General features: G+C 34.2%; 1 protein-coding gene across 1 annotated transcript in view; it reads right to left on the bottom strand.

Moving 5' to 3' along the window:
- GRID2 (glutamate ionotropic receptor delta type subunit 2) overlaps nucleotides 1-13,683 on the bottom strand; it is a 1,435,943-nt gene that overhangs the window by 273,544 nt on the left and 1,148,716 nt on the right. The gene's annotated exons all lie outside the window — the stretch shown is intronic.

Genomic DNA, 13,683 nt, shown 5'->3' with positions numbered 1-13,683 from the left:
AAGTTAAGATTAAGGGGATTGATGCGAGAATTCATTTAATGCCAACAAACCAAAAAATAATTAAGGATATAAATGAAAAAGAGACAGATAATCTAAGAAAGAATATGACAGAACTGCTGAATGAGTCATTTGGAAAATTGCAAAATACTGTGGAAAGTCCCCACAATACTGGACCAAACAGAAAAATGAATTTCACAATTTGAAGACAGGCTTTCTAACCAATCTAGTCAGTCAAAAATGAAAAAAAAAAAAAAATCAAGAGAAATGAATAGTTTCTCTGAGAATTATGAAATTATTTAAAGCAAACAGTTATGAGAATTGTAGATATTCTTGAAGGAGAAGAAAAAGCAAAAAGCATGGAAAATTTATTTGAAGGAATAATGACAGAAAAATTTGCTGGTATTGCTGGAGATTTAGACATTCGAGTATGAGAAGGTTAATGAACTCCTGGAATATTTGTTGCAAATAGAATACCACCAAGGCACAAAATCATTAAACTCAAAGTGAAGGAGAAAATTCTACAAAATGAGAGATACAGTCAATTAACCTCTTATAAGAGAAAGACCATTAGATTAACTGCAGGTTTCTCAGTAGAAATTTTATGAGCCAAAAAGGATTTGGGACCCATATTTCATTTTCTTAAACAGAATAACTGCCCATCAAGAATTTTGTGGTCTGGGGTGGCGCCTGTGGCTCAAGAAGTAGGGCACCAGCCCCATGTACTGGAGGTGGTAGGTTCAAACCCGGCCCCAGCCAAAACTGCAAAAAAAAGAATTTTGTGTCTGATAAAACTATGTTTCATACATGAAGGAGAAATAAAGTCTTTCCCAGATAAGCAAACCCTAAAGGAATTTGTCACTACTAGAGATGTCCTAAAAATGCCTAAAAGTGCTCTATACATGGAACAGTTATAATCCATAACCATCAGTGTAACTCTTATAAAAATAGTAACATAGGGGAGAAAATGAAGATATTAGGTAACAAGCAAAATGATGACTAGAATAATTTGTCACATATGAATATTAACATTGATTGTAAATGGTGTATATGCCTCACTTAAAAGATAAAGATTGGCTGAATGGATGGATAAACAATCACAACCCAAATATATGGGGGTGTTTCCATGAAGCCCATTTAATTCACAAGATTTTCATAGACTCCAAGTAAAGGAAAGAGAAATAAATATTACATGCCAAGACAAACCAAAAGCAAGCTGAAATAGCTATTTTTATATCAGATAAAATAAACTTTAAATCAACAAGGCTAAAAATTGCAAAGATAGATATTATATAATGATGAAGTGATTAATTCAGCAAGAACATATAATAATCCTAAATATATATGCACGTAACACAGGATATTTCAGATTCATAAAACAAATTCTACTACATTTAAGGAAGGAAATAAATAGCACATTATATAATAATATCTTAGGACTTCAACACTACAGTGACAGAACTAGACACATTTTTCAAGGCACAAAATCAACAAAGAAACACTGGAATTGAACAGGACTCTAGAATAAATGGACCTAACAGACATTTTCAGAACATTCTACATCAAAATTATAGAATATGCATAATTTTCATCATCACACAGCACATATTCCAAGACAGACCATATGTGAGGCCACAAAACAAGTTCCAGCAAATTTAGAAAAATCAAAATCTTACCATATCTTCTCAGAGCATAGTGGAATAATACTAGAACTCAACTCTCAAAGGAACTCTCAAAATTACTCAAATAGTTGGAAATTAACCTGCTGCTAAATGATCCTTGGGTCAATGACAAAAATCAAGATGGAAAGTAAAAATAATTATTTGAATTAGGTGGCAAAAGTGACACAAGCTTTCTAAATCTCTGAGTTATAGAAAAAGTAGTGCTGAGAGGGAAACTCAGAGCACTAAAGGCCTATCTTAAAAAAGACAGAAAGATGACAAATTAAAAACCTAATGTGACACCTGAAAGAACTAGAAAGAAAAGAACCAACATAACCCAAAGCTAGCAGAAAAGAAGAAATAAAGATTAGAGCAGAATTAAATGAAACAGAAACAAAACCAAAAAAACAATGCAAATGATCAATGAAATGAAAATTGGCTTCTTTGAAAGATAAAATTGACAGACTATTAGCTAGATTAATCATATGAAAAACAGAAAGGACTCAGATAAGCTGAATAAGAAATGACAAATGAGACATACACTGATAACACAGGAATAGAAAATATCATCTGAGACTATTATGAAAACCTCTATGCACACAAACTGCAAAATCTAAAGGAAACAGATACATTTTTGGAAGCACATTACCTCTTAATCTTGAATCAAAGAGAAATAAAAATCCCAAACAGACCAATAATGAGTAGCAAGATTGAAACAATAATGAAGTAATCTGACAAGAACAACCATAAAAAAGCCTAGGACCAAAGAGATTCTCAAATACTACCAGAACTACAAAAAGAACTGTCATCTATCCTATTAAAACTATTCCATGACGTCAAGATTTTAGTTTCATCATCTATAAATTGGAGATGAAAATAACACATCTCTCTTGGGGCTATTATGAGGATTAAATGAGAAAATCTACCCAGAGCATTTACAAAACTGTCACACAGCAAGCACTTAGTTGATGTTGGCTGCTCTTATCTGTACTCTGTCATGTGCTCTGAGAGGCACTAGAGGTATAAAGATGAATATGACTTAGTCTTGCCTTTGAAGAATTTACAATCTCAAAGAGAAGATACATGTGCAATGACAAATTAGGCCTGGGAAAATGGAAGATATCAGCAGGAAGAAGGGGGTTCTGCATCATTTTAGAGAGAGGAAAGAGCATGTAAGTCCACAGACACATGAAATGTCCCATAAGAGTCTGGCTTGACTGGACCATGAACTAGTTTGAGCAGGAGTCAGTTGGTTCTGGTAGACAGAAACTGGGCTGGACAAGAAGGGCTCAAAATGCTCTGATAATGGAGCCAGATTTTATCTTGATTGGATGATATAATAGTGGAAGTTTTCAAGGCAATTTTGAGGATGTAAGAAGTTAACAGTCTGAAGTCCACACTATGGAGGATAAAGTTGATGTCAGAGGAGAATGGATAAAGGGGAACAAGAGTTACAGTAAGAGAAAGAAAAGATGTGAGGCAGCAGGCAGAAGAAGTTGGGATCTTTCATTGACTCAGACTACTGACAGGAAGAAAATCAGAAGAAAGGTGAGATTTAGAAATAGGTGGGGGAAGAAACAGAAAAGGGGAATATTGTTAGCTTTTAAAAAAAGTGTTTTTTAATCAAATGATCAAATAACATTAGACTAAACAGGCTAATAAAGAAAAATCACATGAGCATACCTATTGATAGAGAAGAAAAGGACTTAAAAAAATCTAATACCTATTTTTGGTAAAAATACATGGAAAATTAGGAATAGAAGAGAAATTCTTCAACTTGAGAAAGAATTCTCGAGATTCTTCAGAAAGAATATCTATAAAAATACTTCTACAAATAGTGTTAGACTTAATAGTGAATGACTGAATGATCATCAAGATCAAGAACAAAGTGGAGATGCCTTTATTGACACTTTACTGATAGTACTAGAAGTTCTATCCAGAAAAGGAAAGACAACAATAGAAAACAAAGATTTAAAATGATGCAGATAAAAAAGAAATAAATACAACTGCCTGATTTTATAAATAGCATTAATATATACTTAAAAAATCCTGAAGAATTTACCAAAAACTCCTAGAACTCATAAGTGAACTCAGCAAGATCACGAGATAAAATCAGCATACAATTAATGATGAATATATGAAGACCAAAATTAAAAATCCAGTGGTATGCTTTTAATATTTGTGTCCCCTCCAAAATTCATTTTGAAACTTAATTCCCAACATACCGATGTTATAAGGTGGGACCTTTACGAAGTGAGTAGGCCATAAGGGCTTTGACATGGAGATAAGTTCCTTATAAAAGGGTTTGAGGGAATGATTTTGGCTTCTTTTGGCCTTCCATCCCTTCTTCTAAGTGAGGACACCATGTTCAAAGAACCATTTTAGAAGCAGAGATCTGGGCCCTCACCAGATCTCAAACCTGCTAGCAAATTGATTTGACCTTTCAGCATCCAGAACTGTGAGGAAATATATTTCTGTTCTTCATATATTATTCAGGTATTTTGTTATAGCAGCACAAACAGACTAAGATATGATACCAGCACCATTTATAATCACTCGGACAAAAAAAAGAAATTCTTATGTATAAAATTAGCCAAACATATAAGGACTTATACAATGAAAATTACAAAATAGTAAAAGAGAAATAAAAATTCTAAATAAATAAAAGGATGCGTACCATGTTCATAGATTGGAAGACTCAACATAGTAAAGATGTAGATTTTCCCTCAAATGGATATACAGATATGATGCAATTCCTATAAAAATCCTAGCAGTATTTTTTTGTAGATACAGGCAAGATTATTTAAAAACTTATATGAAAAGTCAAAGAAACTAGAGTAGTTAAAACAATTCTAAAAAAGAAAAGTAGTAAGAATCATTCTACTCAATTTCACCTACAGTGTTACTGGCAAAGGGGTAGACAACACAGATTAATGGAACAGGTTAGGGAACCTAGATATGGAGTCACACTGTATGGCCAACTGTTATACATGTATTTTTTACAAAGGTACAAAAACAACTCAATAAAGGCAGGATACACTGTCTTTTCAGCAAATGCTGCTGGAGCATTTGAATATCCACAGGCAAACAAATGAACTTCAACCTGAACTTTGCACTTAATGCAAAATTAACTCAAAATATATTAGAGATTTAAATTTGAAATGTAAAACAATAGAACTTTTAGAAGAAATAAAAGAAAATCTTCAGGACCTAGGACTTGGTGAAGTCTTAGACATGAGACCAATTTATAAAAGGAAAAAAATGATAAATTGGACTTCACCAATATTTAAAACTTTTGTTCTATAAAATAGCCTGTAAAAAAAAATTAAAAACCAAGCTATAGATTAGGAGAAAATATTTGCAAAAATCACATATGTCACCAAGGACAAGTATCTGGGCTAAGTAATGAACTCTTTACAGTAAATAAATAATCCAATTAGAAAAGACATGAAGAAACTCTTCATCTAAGAGTGTACAAGGATTACAAATAGCTCACAAAAAACTGTCAAATATCACTAGATGACAAGGAAATCCAAATTAAGACCACAATGTAACATCACTATGCACCTATCAGAAAAAAACAGTGATAACATCAAATGTTGGCAAAGATGTGTAGAAATTCAGTCTCTTACACAATTCATACGGGAATATAAAAATGGTGCAGCCACTCTGGAAAACAGTTTGACACTTACCACAGGATATACCAATTACATTCCTGGGAATATATGTCAGAGAAATGAAAATATGCCCCCAGAGAAATAAAAACATATCCACACAAAAACTCATCATATAAGTGTTCTTAGAAACTTTCTTTGTAATAGCCTCAAACTGAAAAGAATAAAAATGTCATTCAAAAGTTAAACTGTTGAAAAAACTGTGGTGCAACTATACCATGAACTAGTAAGCAACAGAAAGCAATGAAAAATCAATTGCATGCAAAAATCTAGAAAGATCTCAAGGATCTGATGCTACGTGACAAAAGAAAAACTATCTCAAAAGCCCAAATGAGATGCAGATTCAATTTATATAACACTCTTGAAGTGCAAAATTCATAGAAACTGAGAACATATTTGTAGTAGCTAGGAGTTAGGATTGGTAGGGAGGAGTGAGTGTAGTTATAAAGTCATAGAATGAGGGAGATTATGTAAGTGATGGAATAGTTCTGTATCTTGATTGCAGTGGTGGTCATCAGAGTCTACACATGTAATAAAATGGCCCAGAACTACGTGCAAACACAGTGTACCTGTGTTAACTTCCTGATTGTATTTCGAGGTCTGGCAGTTAAGTTTGTGAATTTGCCATTGTGCAGTTAGATTGGTGGCACTGTATAAACAATTCAGCAAGGTTTTGTAATGGTATATCAGCATCTCACACCTGTGCTTGTGTCAACGTGTGTCTTGCTGAATGTCCATTATTGTTGGATGTTTATTTTTGTTGTGGGGAGAATGTCAGAAATTGAATCAGAGCAACAAATAAACATTTGTAAATTTCTTGCTAGATTCAGCAAGACTAGAACTGACATCAGGGTCATGTTAGTCCAAGTTTCTGGGGATAATGCACTGAAGAAAACGGCAGGGTATAAATGGATTAAATGTTTTTCTGAGGAGAGAGAAACATCACCACATGAAGGGAGGTCAGGGCAGCTAGTAATGAACAGAACTAAAGAAAACATTCCAAAATTCATCTTTGCGTGGCAAAGCCATTGGCTGACTGTGAGAAGCAAAGCATACCAAGTAAACATCCATAGAGAAACAGGAAAATCTTCACTGAAAATCTTGGGCAACAACTCATGGGTCTTAAAAGCATCAATACGGTGTACCAGCTCCCATGGCACTGGCTATGGGAGAGTTTTTAGCCAGTAAACAAATCACTGTAGTGGAACACCCTTCCTACTCACCTGATCTGGACCTCAATGACTTTTTCTTTGCTTGAAGATAAAGCAAATATTAAGAGAAGACATTTTGAAGACATTAAGGACATCAAGGGTGATACAATAACAACTCTAATGGCCATTCCAGAAAAAGAGTTCCAAAATTGCTTTGACGTGTGTACTAGGAGCTGGCATTGGTGCATGTCTTCCCAAAGGGAGTACTTCAAAGGTGTCCATAGCAATATTTAGCAATGAGGTACAGAGCACTTTTTTTCAGATAAGTTCATGAACTTAATTGTGAGACATGTTACATATAGTACATAATTAATTATGTTCTATAATATATAATTACTTAAGATGTGACCATTGGGGAAAACTGGATGAAGAGTACTTGACAACTCTCTGTACAATATCTTTGCAACTTCCTGTGCCCATCTTATATTTGCAAAATAAAATGTCATATAAAATTTTGTCCAAATAATAGAACTTATTACTGCACAAAAGCTTATGAATTATTAATGCTTTGTCCTTCAAAATCTTACTTTACTTTCCTATTTCCTCAAAATAGCTTTGTATTACTTTTATAATCAGAAGAAAATTCATTCAAATTGAATAAAAATAAGTCTAACTTTTTGCCGATGACTCAAAGGTAAAAGTGAGAAGCAGAATGGGGCCTATGAATAACAGACCTTGAGATGCAACTTTTCTGCCAAATTATATCTGAAAAGCAGCTTAATCAGTATGATTTCTAGAATTTGCTCCTAATGGTAACTCTCTGTCCCCACGTGTTTAGCTAAGCGGTAGTAAACCACATTTTGTAACAATCTTAAAAAAAAAACAACCCACTAACTGAAGTGATTTTCCTGCATTCACTGTAAATGCAAATGTGAGCCTAGATATATTACATATGAAGTGTCTGAAGCCAAATTCTCTTAAGTTACCTTCATCAAATAAAATAGCCATTAAAGCAAGAAGATACGTACCAAGTAGAGATACTAGTTAAAGTTATGAATGTACATGCATTAGATACTATCAATGACTTTCCACACACTCCCATAACTTTTCTCTTGAACCCATTTTCCTCTCCACAGATAACACCATATTTCTAAAATCAAGTCACTCTCCATTATCTCCAGGAAAAATTCTAAAAGCCTTAACACATCTTACCACAATCTTCAAGATTTATCACTTCATTGGAAATTATCTGCCAGTGTGTCATTCTCTCGGTCTCTAGACTTTACTATCAGACCTAGTGACCTCATACTCACCATGTGGTACTTAGAAAAAAACTGCTCAATAATTTTTTTTCCAAATGTAGATAAATGTGGGTGCAAAAATTCTGTTATCGGTTTGTTAGAGGTAAAAGGGTCTCCTCTTATGGATCTCTTTTTGTATCTACTTGGAAAAAATGTTATCCCCGATTAGTTTGATTCTGTGTCAGCACTGACTCAGTATATTTAGACAATCTTAAGGATTATGAAGAATGACTGCATTTAACACAAAAATATGGTGGGATTTTGAGATTCTACTGAGTAGACCTAAGTTTACTTACAGACCCAGGTAATGGAAAACTCGTTTCATCACCAAAGATCAGTTTGGCTCTAAGGTTATTAATGACTATTACTGCAGAACTATGATTTTTGTATAATTTCTTTTTACTTTCATGCAAAGTACATAGCATTTTGAAAATTATATTACAATAAAGGCAAACAGTTAATATCGATGCTGTCATTACCAAGTGCTTATACTGAAAATATATTCAAAGCTTCATATGTTCCATTTCACCATTGCCAACTTTAGTGGGTTACCAATAGAAAAAATACTTCCATTTTCTAGGTGCTTGAAGATAATTACACGTTGTTTCTTCTCAATGGGTATGAAAGGTCCAACTTATCTTTAGGGTCCTACAGAAATGACATGTTTTCTTTCTTTTAGAAACTGAACTGTATATATCAATCCTGCCCATTCTGACTGTCTTACTTTCTGTTCCACAACATCATATCAAGCAGGAGAACATAGTTATGTTGCCTGGCCCCATTATTAAAGGGATATGAAATTAAACTTATGGGCTATCCTTTCCAGAAACTATTCACTTTCAAAATTTTCATCAACAGCAAGTGGCAACTAAAAGGTTAGATGAGCATAGATACCTGATTCTGAAAAAGGGGTAGAAATTTGTAACAAGTATTCAACTACCCAAGAATAAATCTATTAAATTTTCCTACCAAAACTAGAAGAATTTCTCTCAACCAACTGTTCAAAGAAAATGATTTTCCTCTCCCTCACTTCTTTCTCTCTCTCTCACTGACTTTCCTCTAACCACCTCTGCCCATCCTAGTGCACAGAGCAACTTTGAATTTTTGGAATAAAGATGTGGTTCGTATATATTTGCTAATGGCATAGAAAAAAATGGGCTAGAAAACGGTGCATTGACATGCAGCTTCATTTAGTGGTGAACAAATCTCACAAATACAAGTGATTAAGGAGCATGACATTATAAAAAAAAGTGTTTGTCTTTTCTAAGAAAAATTAGACTTAGAATTTTCCAAGAAACTTTTTTGTTAGTTACAAATAGAATTTTGAATGTCTCCAAGAAACACTGCAGGCAATTATGTTTACCAACAGAGCTGAGGCATGAGTTTAGGGGAGAAAAATCTCACTTTTTAAAACTTATTTGGCTCTGATTCTCTCCTTCCAAAATTAGTCCAGTGATAACACTAGAAGGAAGTAGAAATTTATTACACCCACTGATGACTTTTAATAATACCAGTTGGCATTGGAAATGAATAATTTTTTAAAAAATGAATGCTTAGTGACTTTGGGTTGTGGAATTACACTTGAGGGAAACATCATGTGAAATTATAATCTTTTACCATTAAGTTTCACTTTAAGAGAAATTTTACGGGTACAAAAATTCAAGACAGGCTTCTACTTCCATGGCTGTTACAGCAAAGTTTAGATAAAAACTGACACTAGCAAAGTTAGTAATAAATAAATAGTGCAGAAATACACACACAAATTCAGAGCAACAAAATAACTGTAGGAACCACTACTAGATTAGGAAAGACTAGATAAGTAAAGCTATGTATCAGACTGACTTGGTCAGACTCTCAGTTGTGGCAGTATTGATTGTATGATCTTAAGTATTAAACTTCCAAAGTTTTGTTTATCTACAAAATGGTAATAACAGCATTACCTGTATTATTGGAGTTATTCTAAGGAATAAATGAGATAATATATGCAATATGCTTTACTTTTTTGACATTTTCATCATTTAATTATTTGAAATTCCTTCAAATTCAAAAGTGGACTACATAGACTTTTAGGTTTAAGTATACTCAAACAAAACTGGTAATGAAATTTTAGGTTTAAGTGTACCCAAAGTTAAACGTAATTGGTAATGAAGTATGTTGATGAGATAAAATACTCTATTTTAATTTTTTAAAACTATTTTGCCATTTGCAACAACATGGATAAACCAGGAGGACAGTATGCTAGGTGAAATGAGCCATACACAAAAAGAAAAAAATCATATATCTCTCTTATCATGATTCCAAAAGTTGAACTTTAGAAGCAGAGAGTAGAATGGTGTTTGACAGGGACTGGAGGTGGTAAAAATGGGGAAATGTTGGTTAAAGGGTACAAACTTTCATTTACAAGATGAACAAATTTTGTGAATTTAATGCATACCCTGGGCAGTGATAGATGTGTTAATTTATTTTTTATGGTATTATTATATAATGTTTATGTATATCAAATAATCACATTGTCCACATTGAATACCAGGTGTGACAATTAAGTTCATGAACCTGGCAGAACCATACGTATAACTTGGTCCACATTGAATACCAGGTGTGACAATTAAGTTCATGAACCTTACATTGGCAGAACCATACATATAACTTGATAAGGTTTCAAAATCTTGATATATCAGCATCTCACAGTTGTGTTTGTGTTGAGTTGTGGCAATGTCATTAATTATTGTTGTATGTTTTTGTGTCCTGTCGTGAGAATGTCAGAGCTTAAATTAGAGCAACAAACAAATATTAAATTTCTTGTTAAACTTGGCAAGAGTGGAAGTGAAATCAGGCAGTCCAAGTTTATGGGGATAATGCCATGAAGAAAACGGCAGTGTACAAATAGGTTAAATATTTTTCTGAGGGGAAAGTATCACTGATATGGAGAAGTCAGAGCAGCCAGGAATAAGCAGAACTAATGAAAACATTGAAAAATTTGTCAATTTGTGTATCAAAATTATTGGCTGACTGTGAGGCGAGTAAATATTGATAGAGAAACAGGAAAATCTTAATTGCAAACCTTGGCATGAGAAAGCTGTGGGCAAAAATGGTCCCAAAGAAGCTCACCAATTAACAAAAGCAAAGGAGTGTCAATGTTTGCCAAGACCTTTTGGAAAGGCAAGGAAATGTTTTGGGCCATGTTACCACTGGTGATGAATCATGAGTGATTTGACCAATATAACCCTGAAACAAAGCATCAAAGTCCACAATGGAAGTCAGTCAATTCTCCACAACCAAAAAAAGTTCCATCAGTCCAAATTAATAGTCAAAATGATATTGATGTCAGAGGGATTATTCATTATGGATCGATACCAACTGGACAATCAGTTAACCAAGTTTACTATTTGGAAGCGCTGAAAAGGCAGTGTAGAAAAAATGAAAATGATCCAAAATTTTCAGCAACAACTCATGGCTCTTACATCACAACAATGCACCAGCTCCCAAAGCACTGTCTGTGAGGGACATTTTAGCTAGTAAACAAATAACTGTATTGGAGCACCCTCCCTTCTCACCAGATCTGGCTCCCAGTGACTTTTTGCTTTACCCAAAGATAAAGGAAATATTGAAAGGAAGACAGTTTGATGACATTCAGGACATCAAGAGTAATATGATACTTTGATGGACATTCCAGAAAAAAAGAGTTTCACTATTGCACTGAAGGGTGGACTAGGTGCTGCCATGCATGCATAGCTTCCCAAGGGGAGTACTTCAAAGATGACCTTAGTTATATTCAGCAGTGAGGTATGTAGCACTTTTTCCAGGATGAGTTCAAAACTTAATTGTCAGACCTCATACATTCAATATTTAATAATTAATCTATTTTTCTTAATATGATTTATAAGTTTCTATTAATTGGATCTTGATACCAATTACAGATGTAATTAGTAGTTCATGTTGGGATGTATGCCTACAGAACTGGCCCAACCAACACAAAAGTCACCTAACTTTTGACACTCTCTTTTTTCAGACCAAGTGAGGATTTGGAACATGTCATTCTTTTCATCCCTGTACTTAGGAATGGGTAAGGCTATCACACATTCTTTCTAGTGTAATCTAAAAACGAAGGGCACTCTGACGTTCAAATGTGTGGGATTGGAACTAATGTTGTGCAGTTAGAATATCGTTTAGGGGGCGGCGCCTGGGGCTCAGTGAGTAGGGCGCCAGCCCCATATGCCGAAGGTGGCGGGTTCAAACCCAGCCCCGGCCAAACTGCAACAAAAAAATAGCCGGGCGTTGTAGCGGGCGCCTGTAGTCCCAGCTGCTCGGGAGGCTGAGGCAGGAGAATCGCGTAAGCCCAAGAGCAGAGGTTGCTGTGAGCCGTGTGACGCCACGGCACTCTACCCGAGGGCGGTACAGTGAGACTCTGTCTCTACACAAAAAAAAAAAAAAAAAAAAAAAAGAATATCGTTTAGGAATCAGACAAATTTAAGGTCTAGTCTTTGCTCAATCACTAATTAGCTGCAGACTTTGGACAGGTTACTTATCCTCTCTACCTCAGTTTCATCATTTATATAATGAGTTATGGATAGTATGTATTTTATAAGATGGTTGTAAGTATGAAACAAGATGATGGATTTACCACAAGACCTGAGATCTTGTAATGGATCAATAAGTGTTTGTTATTATTTTCATAATTTTAGTAATTTCCTTGATCTTTTGACTGGGCTGTTGAGATCATTTTCATTATTGTTTAAAATACTATAATGTTGATGGAGTTATTAGTTTAAACTTCCCATAAATGGTACAAGTTTCATTCTCTACTATTTACAATTTATGCTGTACATAGAACTGGCTACAAGGGGAATAAGCTGGGAGAGTATGAAGGTTCTGTGCCAAAGGAATAATTGCAAAACAACTTGAGGAGCATCATTTGTTAAGAGAAATTAAAAACATCCTTTTTATAAAGGGATAAAATAATTGATTGCCTGTTAGCATTACTAGTTGAATTTGAGGGTTTCAATTTGTATACCAAACAAATTGAAAGGAAAAATACACCGCTTCCTTACAAATAAACAAGTCTTCATTTTTTAAATAAAGAAATCTATAATACTTTTGTGGCTACCAATCAACTTAATTTACTTGTTTTTTAAAAGGCAAAAAGTAGTCTTATGTTTTCTTCAAAGAACAAGTTATATTCCTAAGGAATTTCCCAATGCATCTGTTTATTCTACTTTAGAACTGCCAGGTTTTGAGAAATGAATGTTCAACTTTAGGAAAAATCAAACTAGCTTTTTCTCAGATGAGCTAAACACGTTCAGGAAAATTTTTCTTAAAGTAATAGGTAGAAAATTATGTTTTAATAAGGTGATAAGTGTATTGTAGTGCTGATCTTATAGCATGAAACTGCAGAAGCAAAACTGGTGGACAAAAGACCTTTAAGCTGTAAGGATTCATGGAAATGGTATGTGTGAATGGAGGCACTGATTTAGGTAATTTTTAGGATTTAAGTAAATGCACCATAGTGACCATTTCACAACCCTGTCACTGCAGCTGCTATACAGACGTAACCACAACACACAGCATAACACAGGGGCATATCAGGACTTATTTATTCATTGCTACTCTTTCTCCTACTCATCACCCTTTTATTTCTCAAACATCTTCCTATGAAACCATTTATTCTGGCAGTGCATAATGGGGCAGATTTAAGGCAAAGACTATTTTTTATGACTCCTTTTCACATTGTTACTCAGACATAGCCACTCTTTGTGGAGGTCAAAGTTCTAAAGACATGTTACCCTTTCAGGAAAATGTGGGAAGCAACATTCAAGTGATAGAAAAAATTTTATTTTATAAAAAATTCTCTATTGATACTATAGTTTTGGAAGTTGGACTACCCTGTGATACTTTTTTTTTT

The sequence above is a fragment of the Nycticebus coucang genome, chromosome 1 (assembly GCF_027406575.1).
Source record: "Nycticebus coucang isolate mNycCou1 chromosome 1, mNycCou1.pri, whole genome shotgun sequence".
NCBI classification, from domain to species: domain Eukaryota; kingdom Metazoa; phylum Chordata; class Mammalia; order Primates; family Lorisidae; genus Nycticebus; species Nycticebus coucang.
The sequence above is the reverse complement of the archived record's forward strand: the minus strand, read 5'-3'. Positions and strand labels throughout refer to the sequence as shown.